This window comes from Salvelinus fontinalis, chromosome 2 (assembly GCF_029448725.1).
Source record: "Salvelinus fontinalis isolate EN_2023a chromosome 2, ASM2944872v1, whole genome shotgun sequence".
NCBI classification, from domain to species: Eukaryota; Metazoa; Chordata; class Actinopteri; order Salmoniformes; family Salmonidae; genus Salvelinus; species Salvelinus fontinalis.
Window position 1 is genome coordinate 68,760,197 of NC_074666.1, and position 17,074 is coordinate 68,777,270.

The window sequence follows — 17,074 nt, forward strand, 5'->3', positions numbered from 1 at the left end:
TTGTCCAATAAATTGTGAAACACTCAGTACAGGTTAATGAGAAGGGTGTGCTGGATAGGATGCACATAACTCTGCAATGTTGTACTGGAGAGTCTCAGTCTTAAATCATTTTCCACACACAGTCTGTGCCTGTAATTAGATTTCATGCTAGTGACGGACGAGAATTTACTCACATCGGTACGTGGTTGCAAATGGCATCAGTGTCTTAACATGATTTCCCAATGCAGGATTACAATCCAGAAATCTGGCAGTAGCTTCTGATTAAAATTACATTTTCACAGAACAATTTTGATGAAGCTCTCCAATTCAGATATCGGTAAGTGGACTGGAGGCAGGGCATGAGAGGGATAACGAATCCAGTTGTTGGTGTCAACAGTTTCGGGAAAGTACCCGCGTAATTGCGCACCCAACTCGCTATATATCCCATTTGACATTGTCCATAAGCTTGAGTTCATTTGCACACAAAAAAACATGCAATGATGGAAAGACCCGTGTGTTGTCCTTGTTAATGCAGACAGAGAAGAGCTCCAACTTCGTAATCAGAGTCCCTGTAATCCTAGATTCAGATCATTCAGACGAGGAAAAAACATCACCCAGATAGGCCAACTTTAGGCTTGTTTCTCTTTTTTTTTTTTTTTTTTAAATGTGTCAATACTTTGCCCCTTGATAAGCAGCGCACTTCTGTAGGTTGTAAAAGCGTTACATGGTCCCTGCCTATATCATTGCATAATGCAGAAAATACAAAGTTCAAGGGCCTTGCTTTAAAGTTAACCATTTTCACTGTAGTGTCTAAAACATCTTTCAAGCTGTCAGGCATTGCTTTGACAGCAAGAGCTTCTCAGTGGATGCTGCAGTGTACCCAAGTAGCGTCAGGAGCAACTGCTTGCACGCGCTTTACCACCCCACTATGTCTCCTTGTCATGGTATCTGTACGGATGGCACAAAAGCCAACACATCTTGACCACCAAAGTACATTTGAGGTCACAAAGCTGTCCAGTACTTAAACAAATATCCTCTCCTGTTGTCCTGGTTTCCAGTGGTTTGCAGAAGAGGATGTCTTCCTTTATTGACCCCTATAAACGTAACGGACATATACCAGGAGCTGTGCCAGGCCCGCCACGTCTGTTGACACATCCAGCTGTAACACATAGAATTCACTGGCTTGTATGCAAAGCAGTAATTGTTTCAAAACATCTCCTGCCATGTCACTGATGCGTCGTGAAACAGTGTTGTTTGATGAAGGCATTGTTTGTATAGTTTTTTTGGCCTTTTTCCCCAGCATTGTCCCAACCATATCCGCGGCAGCAGGAAGAATTGTCCTCCACAATAGTATGAGGCTTGCCTTTCCTCACCACTCGGTAGCTCACCATATAAGACGCTTCCAGACCTTTCTTATTAATGGTATCTATGGCTCTTATAAATGTCCTACTCCTCGAAAGTTGTCTTAATTCTTGCTCAAAAAACTCCTGTGGCTTATTTTTCAAATTGGCATGTTTTGTTTCTAAATGTCTGCGCAAGAGTGAAAGTTTCATCAAGTTGTGAGAGAGTACTTTTGTACGTATAACACACTGTGGCTGAGGAAAGGCACTACTCCCAATATAAGTGAACCCCAAATCAATGAGGTTCTCATCATCTTTGCGCCTCTGATGGTCCAACGTCCCTGTACGTCGTTCGGTGCTTTCCCGGGTAAGGGGGCAGTAGCTCTTCGGCTGCATCAGATTGACAACTGTCAGTGTCCATGCTAGCTTGACTAACAAGAAATGTATAATTACTGATGTTAGCATTGGATGTGCTCATGGAAGCAGAACAACTTGTGTGTCGTCAACAGGTGCAGGTGTGGTACTGTTGGTAGTAGCAGAACAAACGGAATGAGCAGCAGCTACATTTGGCTACATACGGACCGTTCGTGGAATTCACGCGAGAGTAACGGTTAATGTGATTGGATGTTTTTGGCAGTGAAATGAGGCTAGTCAGGCGAGAAAGAAACCTCACCCAAATATATAGCCCCATTGAAAAATCTAAATGGAGTGTTTGAAAATGTGAAGAATTTTTTTTGCCTTACACCCAGCGGCATTGTGCGAACCCCAGTTTGGTAATACCTGGTGTAGAGAATCATTGTACCATCTAAAACACTGATCAAAAACACTGACCATAATCAAAAATATTGTATTTTCAGCTGGTGTAGAAAACCGAAAGTATACGAAACTTAACGGGAAGCATAGAAATAGCACACATAGAACATATCTACCTTTCTTCTTAGACCTGCTTTCAATTAGAATGACAGATCTATAAGTTACAATTATATGTATATTTGGTTGGGTTGCCCAAAAAGTTACATATTGCAGCTTTAAAAAAATATATTTTATATAGCCTAGCAACTGTTTCCTCTAAGTCTAAACTTCACTCAAACCTATACAATTGACCATAAAAAACAGAGACGGCAGCAAACATTAACATATTTACATAAAATTCTTACTCTTTTCGTTTCTTTCCATCTCTCCTCTGGCTCACGCATCTGTGGAATGTACTGTACCCAAAGGTAGAGTAGTCCTATGGTGCATGTTCATTTAGATCCAATGCTGTAAAACAGAAAGCAAGAAGGTGAGTTTGTTGTCAGCCAGGACATGACACTCAGAGAGCCATAAATACATGCCTTTGCAATATCACAAAGCCACCCACCACAACAGCAAAACTATTCCTAAGAGTTCTGTCTATCCAGCTTCCCTCTGTCATTCTCCATCCAACAAAGTAGAAATGGCAACTCGATCTGGAGTGACTAAAAGCTTGGGAATTGTTTTCAGAACTGCCTGCCAAAATGAGAAAACAGCTCGGGAGGAATTCCAATTCTTCAGCGGAACCCGGAAGGACAGAATAGGTTTGAATATTTTCCCGGTATTTTAGAAATGTTCCATCCCGAGAATAAATTACTTTTATCCCGGGTAACCCCGTATTTCCTGACAAAACCGGAAATGTCTGCATTTGATAAGAGCTTTGATCAGCATGAAAATTAAAACCTGATGCTACCGGAGCCTGATGAGCCATTTATTAAATACATTTTATGAGCCCATGCCCAAATGATTGTGCCCTTATCCAATACATATATGATGGGCTACTGCCCATTACGTACGACAGAAAAACATGAAAAGCCCATTGATGTTGATGGCTATATGGTATCTTGGGCAAATTAATTAAACTAGCTCCAGTAGGATCATCTTTTTGAGAGTAGCCTATTGAATTATATGGACTGGAATTACACACATCATTCAAACCATGATAAAGCAGAAGAGAAATTGTGATTCTGGTGCAGCAGATGCGGCCTACAAAGTCACAAGTATAGGCTAGTGATTTGGATTTTAAAATATAATAGGGCCTAATTGTATAATTAGTAGGCTGACATATTTTTCCACTAATCTTATTAGCCTATCCTTCATCGCTTTCAACAATTAAATAAATACGTTACGTTGTCCCTAATGACATCCTTGAATAACATAGGACTGGAATTATATGCAAAAGGATTTATTTTCTTCAAAGATTGATTGAATGGTTATGGGTCTGAAAATAAATAACTAAATAACTAATAACTAAATAATAAATAACTGCTACAGCCTACCCCCAAGAGCTTGCGTCCCTCTTCAAGTAGTCCATTGGTGTAGGAAATGCAACAAAGAAATGTCCAGCAAGCTATTCTAGTCAAGCTTTTACTGCATGGGACCCCAAGAGCTAAGGAACATTTAAGGAGGCCAGCGGAGCACAGGTGCTTACTTACTGCGCGACAGACAGAGGAAAAGTTGAGCTTATGCATAACCCAAAATGAGCAAAAAACAAGGCTTGAATGTATTACCTGAAAAATGTAGGCTAGGACATCTACAGTTGAAGTCGGAAGTTTACATACACCTTAGCCAAATACATTTAAACTCAGTTTTTCACAATTCCTGACATGTTATCCTAGTAAGAATTCCCTGTCTTAAGTCAGTTAGGATCACCACTTTATTGTAAGAATATGAAATGTCAGAATAATAGAGAGAATGATTAATTTCAGCTTTTTTTCTTTCATCACATTCCCAGTGGGTCAGACATTTACATACACTGAATTAGTATTTGGTAGCATTGCCTTTAAATTGTTTAACTTGGGTCAAACATTTCAGGTAGCCTTCCAAAAGCTTCACACAATAAGTTGGGTGAATTTTGGCCCATTCCTCCTGACAGAGCTGGTGTAACTGAGTCAGGTTTGTAGGCCTCTTTGCTCGCACATAACTTGTTCAGTTCTGCCCACACATTTTCTATATGATTGAGGTCAGGGCTTTGTGATGGCCACTCCAATGAGTTGAGTGTTGTCCTTAAGCCATTTTGCCACAACTTCGGAAGTATGCTCGGAGTCATTGTCCATTCGGAAGACCAAGCTTTAACTTCCTGACATATGTTTTGAGATGTTGCTTCAATATATCCACATAAATGTCCTCCCTCATGATGCCATCTATTTTGTGAAGTGCACCAGTCCCTCCTGCAGCAAAGCACCCCCACAACATGATGCTGCCACCCCCGTGCTTCATGGCTGGGATGGTGTTCTTCAGTTTGCAAGACTCCCACCTTTTCCTCCAAACATAACGATGGTCATTATGCCCAAACAGTTCTATGTCATCAGACCAGAGGACATTTCTCTAAAAAGTATGATCTTTGTCCCCATGTGCAGTTGCAAAACGTAGTCTGGCTTTCTATTGGCGGTTTTGGAGCAGTTGCTTCTTCCTTGCTGAGCGGCCTTTCAGGTTATGCCGATATAGGACTCGTTTTACTGTGGTTAAAGATACTTTTGTACCCGTTTCCTCCAGCATCTTCACAAAGTCCTTTGCTGTTGTTCTGGGATTGATTTGCACTTTTCGCACCAAAGTACGTTCATCTCTAGGAGACAGAACGTGTCTCCTTCCTGAGCTGTATGACAGCTGCATTGTCCCATGGTGTTTATATTTGCGTACTATTGTTTGTACAGATGAACGTGATACCTTCAGGCATTTGGAAATTGCTCCGAAGGATGAACCAGACTTGTGGAGGTCTACCATTTTTTTTCCTGAGGTCTTGGCTGATTTCTTTAGATTTTCCCCATGATGTCAAGCAAAGAGGCACTGAAGGTAGACCTTGAAATACATCCACAGGTACACCTCCAATTGACTCAAATTATGTCAACTAGCCTATCATTTTCTGGAATTTTCCAAGCAGTTTGAAGGTAAAGTCAACTTAGTGTATGTGTAACAGTATAACTTTAAACCGTCCCCTCGCCCCGACACGGGCGCGAACCAGGGACCCTCTGCACACATCAACAACGGTCGCCCACGAAGCATCGTTACCCATCGCTCCACGAAGGCCACGGCCGTTACCCATCGCTCCACAAAGGCCACGGCCCTTGCAAAGCAAGGGGCAACACTACTTAAGTCTCAGAGCAAGTGACGTAACTGATTGAAATGCTACTAGCGCGCACCCGCTAACTAGCTAGCCATTTCACATCCGTTACATATGTAAACTTCTGACCCACTGAAATTGTGATACAGTGAATTATAAAAAAGTGAAATAATCTGTCTGAACAATTGTTGGAAAAATGACTTGTGTCATACACAAAGTAGATGTCCTAACCGACTTGCCAAAACTATAGTTTGTTAACAAGAAATTTGTGGAGTGGTTGAAAAACATGTTAATGACTCCAACCCAAGTGTATGTAATCTTCCGACTTCAACTATATATACAGTATCAATCTAGAATAAGATCTATTTTGGATGCAATTTGAATGGAGTTGAGAGAGAGAAAGACTGCGAGAGAGTGCTTGCGCAGGGACTGATTTAAAGCAACAATACTCGTGTGACAGGCTGTTTTTAAACACTGCAGCTGCAATTTTTTTTAAAACAAGGTGACCCCCGATAGCCAGATAGAGATTAGACACGCATTCGTTCTTTATATTACTGTAGCATAGGTTATGGTGCAGCAAATGAGGCCTACTTGTCACAAGAAAAAAAGTTGCCATGAGTTAATAGGTCTTGTGTTGTGAACTGCGCTGCATACGGAGATGGGCTGTCTGTCCCCCCCTGAGTGTTGATTCATCATGCAGGGGCCGTAGAGAAGCCAGATTAAGACATTGCATATAACTTAGCGGTTCCATTTCATGACAAGCTGTTCATATAAATCATTTATGATGATTTACTGGTTTCTCGCAGTCATTTATCCTGAGAAAAGGGAGTGGTTTTGATTGGTAAATCCCGGTAAACGGGTTCCCGCCATTCGATCCTAGCTCAGAACCCCCGCTGTTTTGCCTCACTCTGCTGTCAAGTCAAGGCCCGCCTCTCCATTTCGGACTTGAACACAGCACAGCTTCTGCTACAAAACAACCAGAGTGCTTCAGAAGAGAATGCTCTACTGTTAATTTGTTAACTGAAAATAGGAGTTTCAGGAAGGTTTTGACAAAATTATTTGAGTAAGACTTAGAAATATTGAGGGACCGTTTTCAATCATTCCTCCATCAACAGTGTACAGATTTTTTTTTTTAAATGTTAATGCTATTAGAGATTAATAGTGAATACCTGTGAATCATTATAGTGATTAGGGTTGAGCAGAATCCAGATTTTCATACAGTTTCTGTTCCATACAGGGGTATACGGTATTACCAGAAGTGCACACAAGGGGCACTATTTGTAAAAAAAAAAAATATTAAATAAACACCAAACAATTTTGGCAACATGGGTCTTCATCCAGGATGGGATTGATGGTCTCTGCTTTAACCAAGAAGATGAATCTTGCCATCTAGCCACATAGCTGTCAAGTTAGCAAACCAAATGCATAGCTGGAGCCCTCAGCTGGATATCATTGATTTGGAACAGCTTCGATAGTTAACTTAAGCATGGTGGGGGGGGCCCAACCCCCCAGAAATAATAAATAAAACAAAATATATATATATATATACACTGAGTATACAAAACATTAAGAACACCTGCTCTTTCCAATACTTTTGAATCTAATCAAGATATATAATAATGGAAAATAAAATTCAAATATAATTTTTACTTTTTCTTCCACTTTGGCATTAAAGTATTGTGTGTAGAGCGTTGACAAAAAAAGACAACAAAATCCATTTTAATCCAATTTAAGACAACAAAATCTTGAAAACTTTCTGAAAGCACTGTATACACGAGTGTACGAAACATTAGGAACACCCGCTCTTTCCATGACAGACTGACCAGGTGAAAGCTATGATCCCTTTTTGAAGTCACCTGTTAAATTCACTTCAATCAGTGTAGATGAAGGGGAGGAGACAGGTTAGTCTTTTTAAGCCTTGAGATAACTGAGACATGGAATGTGTATGTGCGCCATTCAGAGGGTGAATGGAAAGACAAAATATTTAAGTGCCTTTGAACGTGGTATGGTAGTAGGTGCCAGGTGCACTGGTTTAGGTGTGTCAAGAACTGCAACGCTGCTGGGTTTTTCACACTCAAAAGTTTCCCGTGTGCATCAAGAACGGTCCACCACCCAAAAGACATCGAGATAACTGTGGGAAGCATTGGAGTCAACATGGGCCAGCATTCCTGTGGAACACTTTTGACCCATGCCCCGACGCTGTTCTGAGGTCAAAAGGGGGTGCAACTCAAAATTTGGAAGGTGTTCCTAATGCTTTGTCCACTCAGTGTATATAACATTCACTGTCAGAACACAAGCAAGGCTAAATAATGCTGTACACAATTAAGATCCTAAAATCGCAGTTTATATATAAATAAAATCTCAAATATTTATTTCAGAGTATAGGATCATTTCAGTGTGGACCAACGTCCTGCTTGAACAATTTCCTGACTAAACCTGGTCAGGAGTAGAGCTAAGTCTCCAAAGGATACCTGCACATCTTTGAGTAATTAAAACAACCTTCAAATGTCCTTAAACAGAACACACCAGCCCACGCAATCACACACACTATCGTCTCCTGAAACTTCAACGAGCCGATCTACCCGGAATACAAAACTCTCGGTCTCTGCGGAGCCCCCTGGAGAGCAACATACAAGAGGAGAAAACAGAGATAACGCTCCGCCCGCAAACCAGTTTATTTTTCAGTTGAAAAACCCCCAAATGTTTAACACACATTCATCTAGTCAAACATGCATGGCAAAAGAAAAAGGGAAGAGGGAAAATGCCAGGTGAGCTTTTGCACAAGTTCTTATTTTTTCCCTCATTAGGAGTAGGCTTTAGCTGCAAATCAAGCTGCCACAAGCCCCGATCTGCTGAGGTTGTTGTTGCAGTTGAGAGCGTGGGCTTGAATGTTGTGGCGGCATAGCGTTAAGAGTAGTGGAGGTGCTAGGTTGAGTAATACGTTACAACAGAGAGGGGTCATAGCACTGCTGCTGGGTGAAAGGGGGGTGAGCACCCAAAGACGGTGATTACCCAGTCAACCAGTTCCACAGTGACTACCCATATATCTGGGAGCGCTCCCCTATTGTATCTGAAGCAAGTGTGCCATTACAAATCATGCTAATTTGTTTTCTTTCAAGTCTGCAGAGGCAAGCCTTACGGTGCTTTGCTGCGTAAAACAGTTAAATAGGCTAGCTATTGAGAAGCACTGAGGTCCTTACCACAGGTTTGATTGGTACACAGGGTTCAGAGCATGTCTGTGATTTGTGGTCACGTGTTAAAACCATCAGAGGTATTTCGCTTCTGTAACCACGGCTCAGCCATGATGAAGCAAGCTCCAAAATCAAATCTCTGAATGCAACCACACCTTGAACCACAGCCATCCATAGAATAATTGCCTGTCAAGCGTGTGACGTGACACAGGAATTACAGACAAAAGTGCAAGACTAGTAGAAACCCTGCGACCTTGGATAGAAAGGGCTTGTGCCAAGTCTGCAAATGCATTCATTAAGGGTGGTAAATTAAAGCGTGATGAGGAAGTGGTTGGTGCTGTTATAGCCCAACACGTCACCGAGGGCACACTGCCTGCCCTCCAGGACATCTACAGCACTCTGTCACAAGAAGGCCAAGAATAATATCAAGGATCTCAGCCACCCGAGCCACAGCCTGATCACCCCGCTACAATCCAGAAGGGAAGGTCAGTACAGGTGCATCAAAGCTGGGACCGAGAGACTGAAAAACAGCTTCTACCTCAAGGCCATCAGTATGTTAAATAGTCACCACTAGCCAGCCTCTACCCGGTACCCTGCCCTGAACATTAGTCACTGTCACTAGCCGCCTACCACCCAGTTACTCTACCATGCACCTTAGAGGCTGCTGCCCTACATAGTCAGGGAACACTGGTCACATACACTATTCTTCAGATATACTACATATTCTATATTGTCTATACATTCAATTATATACATACAGTGCATTCGGAAAGTTCAGACCCTTGACTTTCTCCACATTGTTACGTTACAGCCTTATTCTAAAATTTATTAAATCGTTTCTCCCCCCCCCTTCATCAATCTAAACACAATATCAATTACAAAGCAAAAACAGGTTAAGAAATTTTGGCTAATTTATTAAAAAATAATAATTGAAATATCACATAAGTATTCAGACCCTTTCCTCAATACTTTGTTGGAGCACCTTTGGCAGTGATTACAGACCAGTCTTCTTGGGTATAATGCTACAAGCTTGGCACACCTGTATTTGGGGAGTTTTTCCCCATTCTTCACCTGCAGATCCACTAAAGCTCTGTAAGGTTGGATGTGGAGCGTCGCTGAACAGCTATTTTCAGGTCTCTCCAGAGATTGGGTTCAAGTCCGGGCTCTGGCTGGGCCACTCAAGGACATTGAGACTTGTCCCGAAGTCACTCCTGCTTTGTCTTGGTCGTTTGATTAGGGTTGTTGTTCTGTTGGAAGCTGAACCTTTCCCCAGTCTGAGGTCCAGTGCCCTCTGGAGCAGGTTTTCAAAAAGGATCTCTGTACGTCGCTCCGTTCATCTTTCTCTTGATCATGACTGCCACCACCAAGCTTCACTGTAGGAATAGGTGCCAAGTTTTGTCCAGATGTGACGTTTGGCACTCAGGCCAAAGAGTTCAATCTTGATTTCATCAGACTAGAGAATCTTGTTTCACATGGTCAGAGTCCTTTAGGTGCCTTTTGGCAAACAGCAGGCTGTCATGTGCCTTTTACTGAAGAGTGGCTTCCATCTGGCCACTCTACCAAAAGGCCTGATTGGTGGAGCGCTGCAGAAATGGTTGTCCTTGTCGGAGGGTTCTCCCATATTCACAGAGGAACTCGGGAGCTCTGTCACAGTGACCAACAGGTTCTTGGTCACCTCCCTGACCAAGACCCTTCTCCCCCGATTGTTCAGGATGGCCGGGCGGACAACTCTTCCTAGTCTTGGTTGTTACAAACTTCTTCCATTTAAGAATGATGGAGGCCACTGTGTTCTTGGGGACCTTCAATGCTGTAGAAATTAGTGATGCACCGATATGACATTTTTTGGCCGATACCGATATTTTCCTTGCCCCCCCCCCCCAAAAAAATGATACCGATAACTGATATTTAGAATTTTAGCGTCCTTTTAAGCATTCTAGTACAGTTAAATAGTTAACACGCACACATGGGCGCAGTGGTCTAAGGCACTGCATCTCAGTGCAAGAGGCGCCACTACAGTCCCTGGTTAGAATCCAGGCTGTATCACACATCCGGCCGTGATTGGTAGTCCCATAGGGCGGCGCACAATTGGCCCAGCAACGTCCGGGGTAGGCCATCATTGTAAATAAGAATTTGTTCTAAACTGACTTGCCTAGTTAAATAAAAGGTTACACACACACACCACACTGACCAAAAAGTTATTTTGTTGTCATTTACGTATGTCCCCACTACCAGTAAAACATAATCAAAACCTATTAATTTCGCTTACTTGCTGTTCTGTTTTGTTGTTCAGTCGTTTATTCTCAACCAGGATTTCTATGGAACGCCATTTGGGTCTTTGCGTGTCAAAAAATATACAATTTGAAGTGTCAAGCTTGTTGACCAATCAGCAGCTGAATATAACTGCACGTCACATAATTTAATGCGTTCATAATTTGTTTTTCTTAGTTATTACACAATCACTCGTATTTCATATGTCACAACGATTCATAGATACATATGCTAATGATGCTGGTAAAGTTGTCTCGCGCACTTACAGTGCTGGTCATAAAAAAAGCTAGCTAGCTCATGGATGCAAACAATGTTCTTCCCCAAAAACGAGAATCTGTTTCAATAGCTATAGTTAGTTAGCTAACTATATAGCTAGGTGTCATCATCTAAAATAAACCTAATTTATAAGACAGTTCTTATTTGATTAATGGTGGTTGGACCCATCTATGTAAAGCTAGCCACCATAAAGATTAGCCACAATAGTAGACTTTGCAGTTAGCCTTCAAAATAAAAGGCATAATTCTACAATTTGTATTCATTTGCATGACTGCCAATAACATACTTTTACCCTGAAGGATAACCGCGAAGTCCACTATTGTACCTAATCCTTATTGTGGCTAGCTTCACAACACATTACCCGGTCCAAGTCGAGCCTCACTAACCAGATGACTGTTTATAACAAAATAAAAATAAAGGGAACACTTAAACAACACAATGTAACTCCAAGTCAATCATACTTCTGTGAAATCAAACTGTCAACTTAGGAAGCAACACTGATTGACAATACATTTCACATGCTGTTGTGCAAATGGAATAGACAAAAGGTGGAAATTATAGGCAATTAGCAAGACACCCCCAAAAAAGGAGTGATTCTGCAGGTGGTGACCACAGACTACTTCTCAGTTCCTATGCTTCCTGGCTGATGTTTTGGTCACTTTTGAATGCTGGCGGTGCTCTCACTCTAGTGGTAGCATGAGACGGAGTCTACAACCCACACAAGTGGCTCAGGTAGTGCAGTTCATCCATGATGGCACATCAATGCGAGCTGTGGCAAAAAGGTTTGCTGTGTCTGTCAGCGTAGTGTCCAGAGCATGGAGGCGCTACCAGGAGACAGGCCAGTACATCAGGAGACGTGGAGGAGGCCGTAGGAGGGCAACAACCCAGCAGCAGGACCGCTACCTCCGCCTTTGTGCAAGGAGGTGCACTGCCAGCGCCCTGCAAAATGACCTCCAGCAGGCCACAAATGTGATCCCAAAGAGGATTAGATTAGCAGGAGTTTGGTAATTGCATGGTTTCCTATAAATCCTTATTATCCTGATGCTCATTATTTCATAATTTGCCTGAAACTGAATACAAGTTGTGCATATATTGGTGAACGAGTTTAGATAAATCCTGAAATATGCTATTCTTTACCCCACATTTTTTTTTGCTAAAATCACACCTGCCATACGGGAGGGAAGAGGGAGAATAGTGAGCAATAGAGCAGTTTTACATTTATTAGCAACTATTAGCCTACATTTAAAAAAACATGACCAATAAAATATAATGAGCAAAGATTTTGATTGAAACTGAAAACATATTTAAAGTTGCACACCCATGTGAAAAGGGTATGAGGCTTTCATAAGTGGGCACACATAGTCCCTTAAAAAGAGTTTGGGTCTCTGTGTGATTGAATGTATTCACCGTTTAGACTTGTGTGGCTGGTATGCACTCCCTCTGCTGAATGGATTGCTAACAGCCACCCACTGATCGCCAGGCTTTGACAGAGCGGCTTTACACTTCTGCATTTTAAAGGGGTGGAGGGCAAGAGTAAGGAGGAATCCAAATATTTTCAGAAGAAAACAAAGTATTGGAAGTTATGACAAAATACACCCTCCTCCCAGAGTTTGACGAGCTGAGGGGGTTTCCTGGGGAGGACTGCGTTGTGTGGGTAACCTAATGTCTCTAAAGGAGCCTGTCGGCGTGTCGAGAACTGTCATGTCTGGGAGTAATGGGCATTGAAGAGAGGGAGCAAAGGGTCCAAAAAGCCAAAAACAACATTGTTATTACTTTCCACCTCGATGCCAAAGCCGATGTTGTCATTTGAAGGTTCTTGCTCATCTTTCAATAAAATTGAGTTAAGCCCCTTGACTGTAATTACTGTTTGATACTTCACTAGTTACGGAAAAAAATTCAAATGTATGCCCTCTACTGTAAGTCGCTCTGGATAAGAGCGTCTTCTTAAATGACTAAAATTTAAATGTAGGTGTCCTCTTTGGGTCGAATCCTGACTTGAAATGCATGCGCCCTAACTCGATTTGAATCATTCATTGATCAAGGGACAATTTGTGCATGGTTTGGAATAAATAAACATCCCATGGAAGGATGGGGCCATACATAAGTAGGCTATTGAGTTCAGCAGGGCTGACTGTAAATTCATCCTAAGAAAAGGGCCTGTGGTCAATTTGACGTTTGACCACGTCCTTTATTTCAGGCCAAGTGTATTCAGATTTTAAAACACTCGCCCACAGTCAAATTAAGTGACAGCTAGCTAGTGCAAGATTTGGTTTTGGGTTCTGAGATTATGGTTGAATCCACGCTGATTTAATAATTTCAAATGTATTAACTTCTTTGGGGTAGGGGGCAGTATTTTCACATTCGGATGAAAAGCGTGCCCAGAGTAAACTGCCTGCTCAGCCATGAAAGCTAGAATATGCATATTATTAGTAGATTTGGATAGAAAACACTGAATGATGTCTGTGTATAACAGAACTCATAAGGCAGGCAAAAACCTGAGAAAAAATCCAACCTGGAAGTGGAAAATCTGAGGTTGGTCGTTTTTCCAACTCATTCCCTATTGAAGATACAGTGGGATATTGGTCATTTTTTCACTTCCTAAGGCTTCCACTAGATGTCAACAGTCTTTAGAGCCTTGTCTGATGCTTCTACTGTGAAGGGGGGCCGAATGAGAGGGGATTGAGTAAGGTCTACCATGATCTGAACATGCGCTGACCATGCGCGTTCATGTGAGAGAGAGCTCTGTTCCATCGCACTTCTGAAGACAAAATAATTCTCCGGTTGGAACATTATTGAAGAATTATGTTAAAAACATCCTAAAGATTGATTCAATACTTTGTTTGTCATGTTTCTACGGACTGTAATATAACTAACTTCTCGTCCGTACTTTCCGCTGAACTTGCCCGCGTGTCTTGAGTTTAGAAAGTGTACTGAACGCTAGAACAACAAGGAGGAATTTGGACATAAATGACGGACATTATCGAATCAAACAAACATTTGTGGAACTGGGATTCCTGGGAGTGCATTCTCATGAATATCAAATGTAAGTGAATATTTATAATGTTCTGACTTCTCTTGACTGCAAAATATGGCGGATATATTTGTGTCTTGATTGGGCTCTGAGCAGCGACTCAAGATTATTGCATGGTTTGATTTTTCCGTAAAGCTTTTTTGAAATCTGACAGCGGTTGCATTAAGTAGAAGTGCATCTAAAATTCCATGCATAACACTTGTATTTTCATCAACATTTCTAATAAGTATTTCTTTAAATTGATGTGGCTCTCTGCAAAATCACCAGATGTTTTGGAACTACTGAACGTAACGCGCCAAAGTAAACTCTGATTTTTGGATATAAATATGAACTTTACCGAACAAAATATACATGTATTGTGTAACATGAAGTCCTATGAGTGTCATCTGATGAAGATCAAAGGTTAGTGATTAATTTTATCTATATTTCTGCTTTTTGTGAATCCTCTCTTTGGCTGGAAAAATGGCTGTGTTATTCTGTGAATAGGCACTCAAACATAATCGTTTGGTTTGCTTTTGTCATAAAGCCTTTTTGAAATCGGACACTGTGGCTGGATTTACAACAAGTGTATCTTTAAAATGGTGTAAAATACATGTATGTTTGAGGAATTTTAATTATGGGATATCTGTTGTTTTGAATTTGGTGCCCTGCAGTTTCACTGGCTGTTGACAAGGTGGGACGCTACCGTCCTACGTACCCTAGAGAGGTTAAATAAGTGAAATACATTTTTATTTCAGGGAAAATAGAATACAAATTATTCATGAAATGTTATCAATTCACATCCCAGATCAACAGAAGAAAATGGAAATGATTCACCCCAGCACTGCTTTTCAGATCTCAACCAATAGCTAATGAACTGCCAACACACTGTGGCCCTCGAGAACTTAGAATCAAATATCTAGCCTACACAGATACACAGTAACACCTAAAAACGGCTTACAGGAGAGAAGAGGTTGCAACCCATCGACAATCAGAAAAAATCCTGAGAACAGCAAAGTTAAAAAGGTGTATTTTTCCATAAATAAAATATGGGAGTGCAGCATTTGGGCACACTCCCCCTACGAGAGGTCCCAGGAGAGGGAAGGATGCTGTTTGTGAACTCGGGCTCAGCACAGTAAAGGTTACAGCACTGCATCACCGAGAAATCAACTGCATTCCCACATCAACCCATGTTCAGTTGTCCTCTTTAAAAATGCATTGATTTACAGCAAAAATAGATTAAAGCGCCCAACTGCGCCAACCTAAAAGTTTGGCTTCTGCATAGCATTAATAATGGAACAACCCCCAAAACCTAGAGGCATTCACTTGAAGGAACGGCTTTGGTTTTGTTGCACTTTAAAAATGGGGAGAAATTTACATGTTTTAGAAGTATCACAGCTTTTTATGGTTATTTATAATAACATTTTTCACTTTTCAAATAGGCTGACAATTGTTACTCATTAAAAACATAACCAGTACAATGCAATACACTACTGTGTCAACCCAAAGTTTTACACAATGTTCAGAAGTGGAGCTTTGTGTTCTTCTCACTAAGATAGTTGGCAGCAATAAGAAGTTTGCAAATGCCAGTTCAGTTCTGCCAAACCAGTTCTATACGAGACACTTAAAGGGTAGGTAGCATAAACGTAAATCACATGTAGCATATGGATTTGCATTAGTACACACATCAAAATTCCCAATGCAAAGTTACACCTCAATTAAAAACTGTTACAAGTTATTAAAGAAAACTGATCAGAATTTCAAAGAATGCTGAAGTCATCTTGGAAAGAAAAAGAAATCCGGGGTGTGATGCAATTTGGAGGACCCGGCAAGCCAGCCTATTCCCTATAATGTAAACTCCAAATGTTTAACTTTAAATTAAACCAAATTGTTTGCACTAGTTTCTTTTTAATTTAACTTACATTTTTCAGCCAATTTACAAGCAAATATTTTAACGTTAGCCGGCTACTAGGGATAACATTAGCAGGCTAGTTGGCTAGAAACCTTGCAAGTTGATTTATTGAGTCAGCCAGTTGCTATCAACAGTGAACCAATGTTTTCCAAATACATTACGCCATCTCACCAGTTATGAAATAATGTTATCTTAACCAGCAAGCTAGCCAGCCAGCTAACGTTACCTATTTAGCCAACTAGCTATTAGCCTAGCCAGCCAAACGTACAAGACTACTTCACAGAGAACATGCCAAAATGTTAACAAAACAAAAAGAACCAGAGGTACTACACAATTAGCAAGCAGGTATGATTTTCGATTTCATTTTTAACCCACGGCAAGAAAGCACTAGAGCCTGCTCTTTGTTTACATCACACTTCCTCGTGATTGGTGGATTGTAATTCACCACCACCAACACTTGGATCTGGAATGTAATTACATGCTAGCATGGCTAACTTTAGCCAGCTACGATACAAACTCGGTAGCACAGAGTAGGTCCTCCATATGACCTTGAGAAATTGTGGGTAGTTTAGAAGAGATCCGGAAATAATCAATAAAAATAAGTTAATAAATATTTAATAACCCAAAAACGTAACTAAGTGTACTTATAGGTAATGTAACCAGATCGTGACTACAACTACGCTACTAAGTCTTTGACCACAGTGTGTTACATTGGCGAGTAAAAACTCATGCGTGTCTAATGTTAACTACTGCCACCCTTTCAATGTAATGAGTCCCACACTGACGTCTTTCCCTAGCTTTGAAATGACAGAACACACTATTCAACGGAAATCAGAAAGGTCTTTCTAATGGTTGAAAATCTCATCAATTCAGGTGATGTGCAACAGTTTGAGGGCCCGGACCACAATCAGAGTACACAGCCCAGGTTCACAGAATGGATGTTCAGATGAATCTAGAAGTACCTGGGCAATAACACAAGGTACACGCTGTCAGTAATATCATTTCCTCTTCATCGTGACACACAAG

At 41.2% G+C, this 17,074-nt stretch overlaps 1 protein-coding gene across 1 annotated transcript in view; it reads right to left on the reverse strand.

Annotated features, from left to right (window-relative positions):
* Window positions 1-17,074, reverse strand: part of LOC129824233 (forkhead box protein J3-like) — a 75,918-nt gene that overhangs the window by 51,596 nt on the left and 7,248 nt on the right. The window contains exon 2 of the mRNA XM_055883712.1: window positions 2,477-2,579. The gene's annotated coding sequence lies outside the window, so the exon portion shown is untranslated. The remainder of the gene's footprint in view (window positions 1-2,476; window positions 2,580-17,074) is intronic.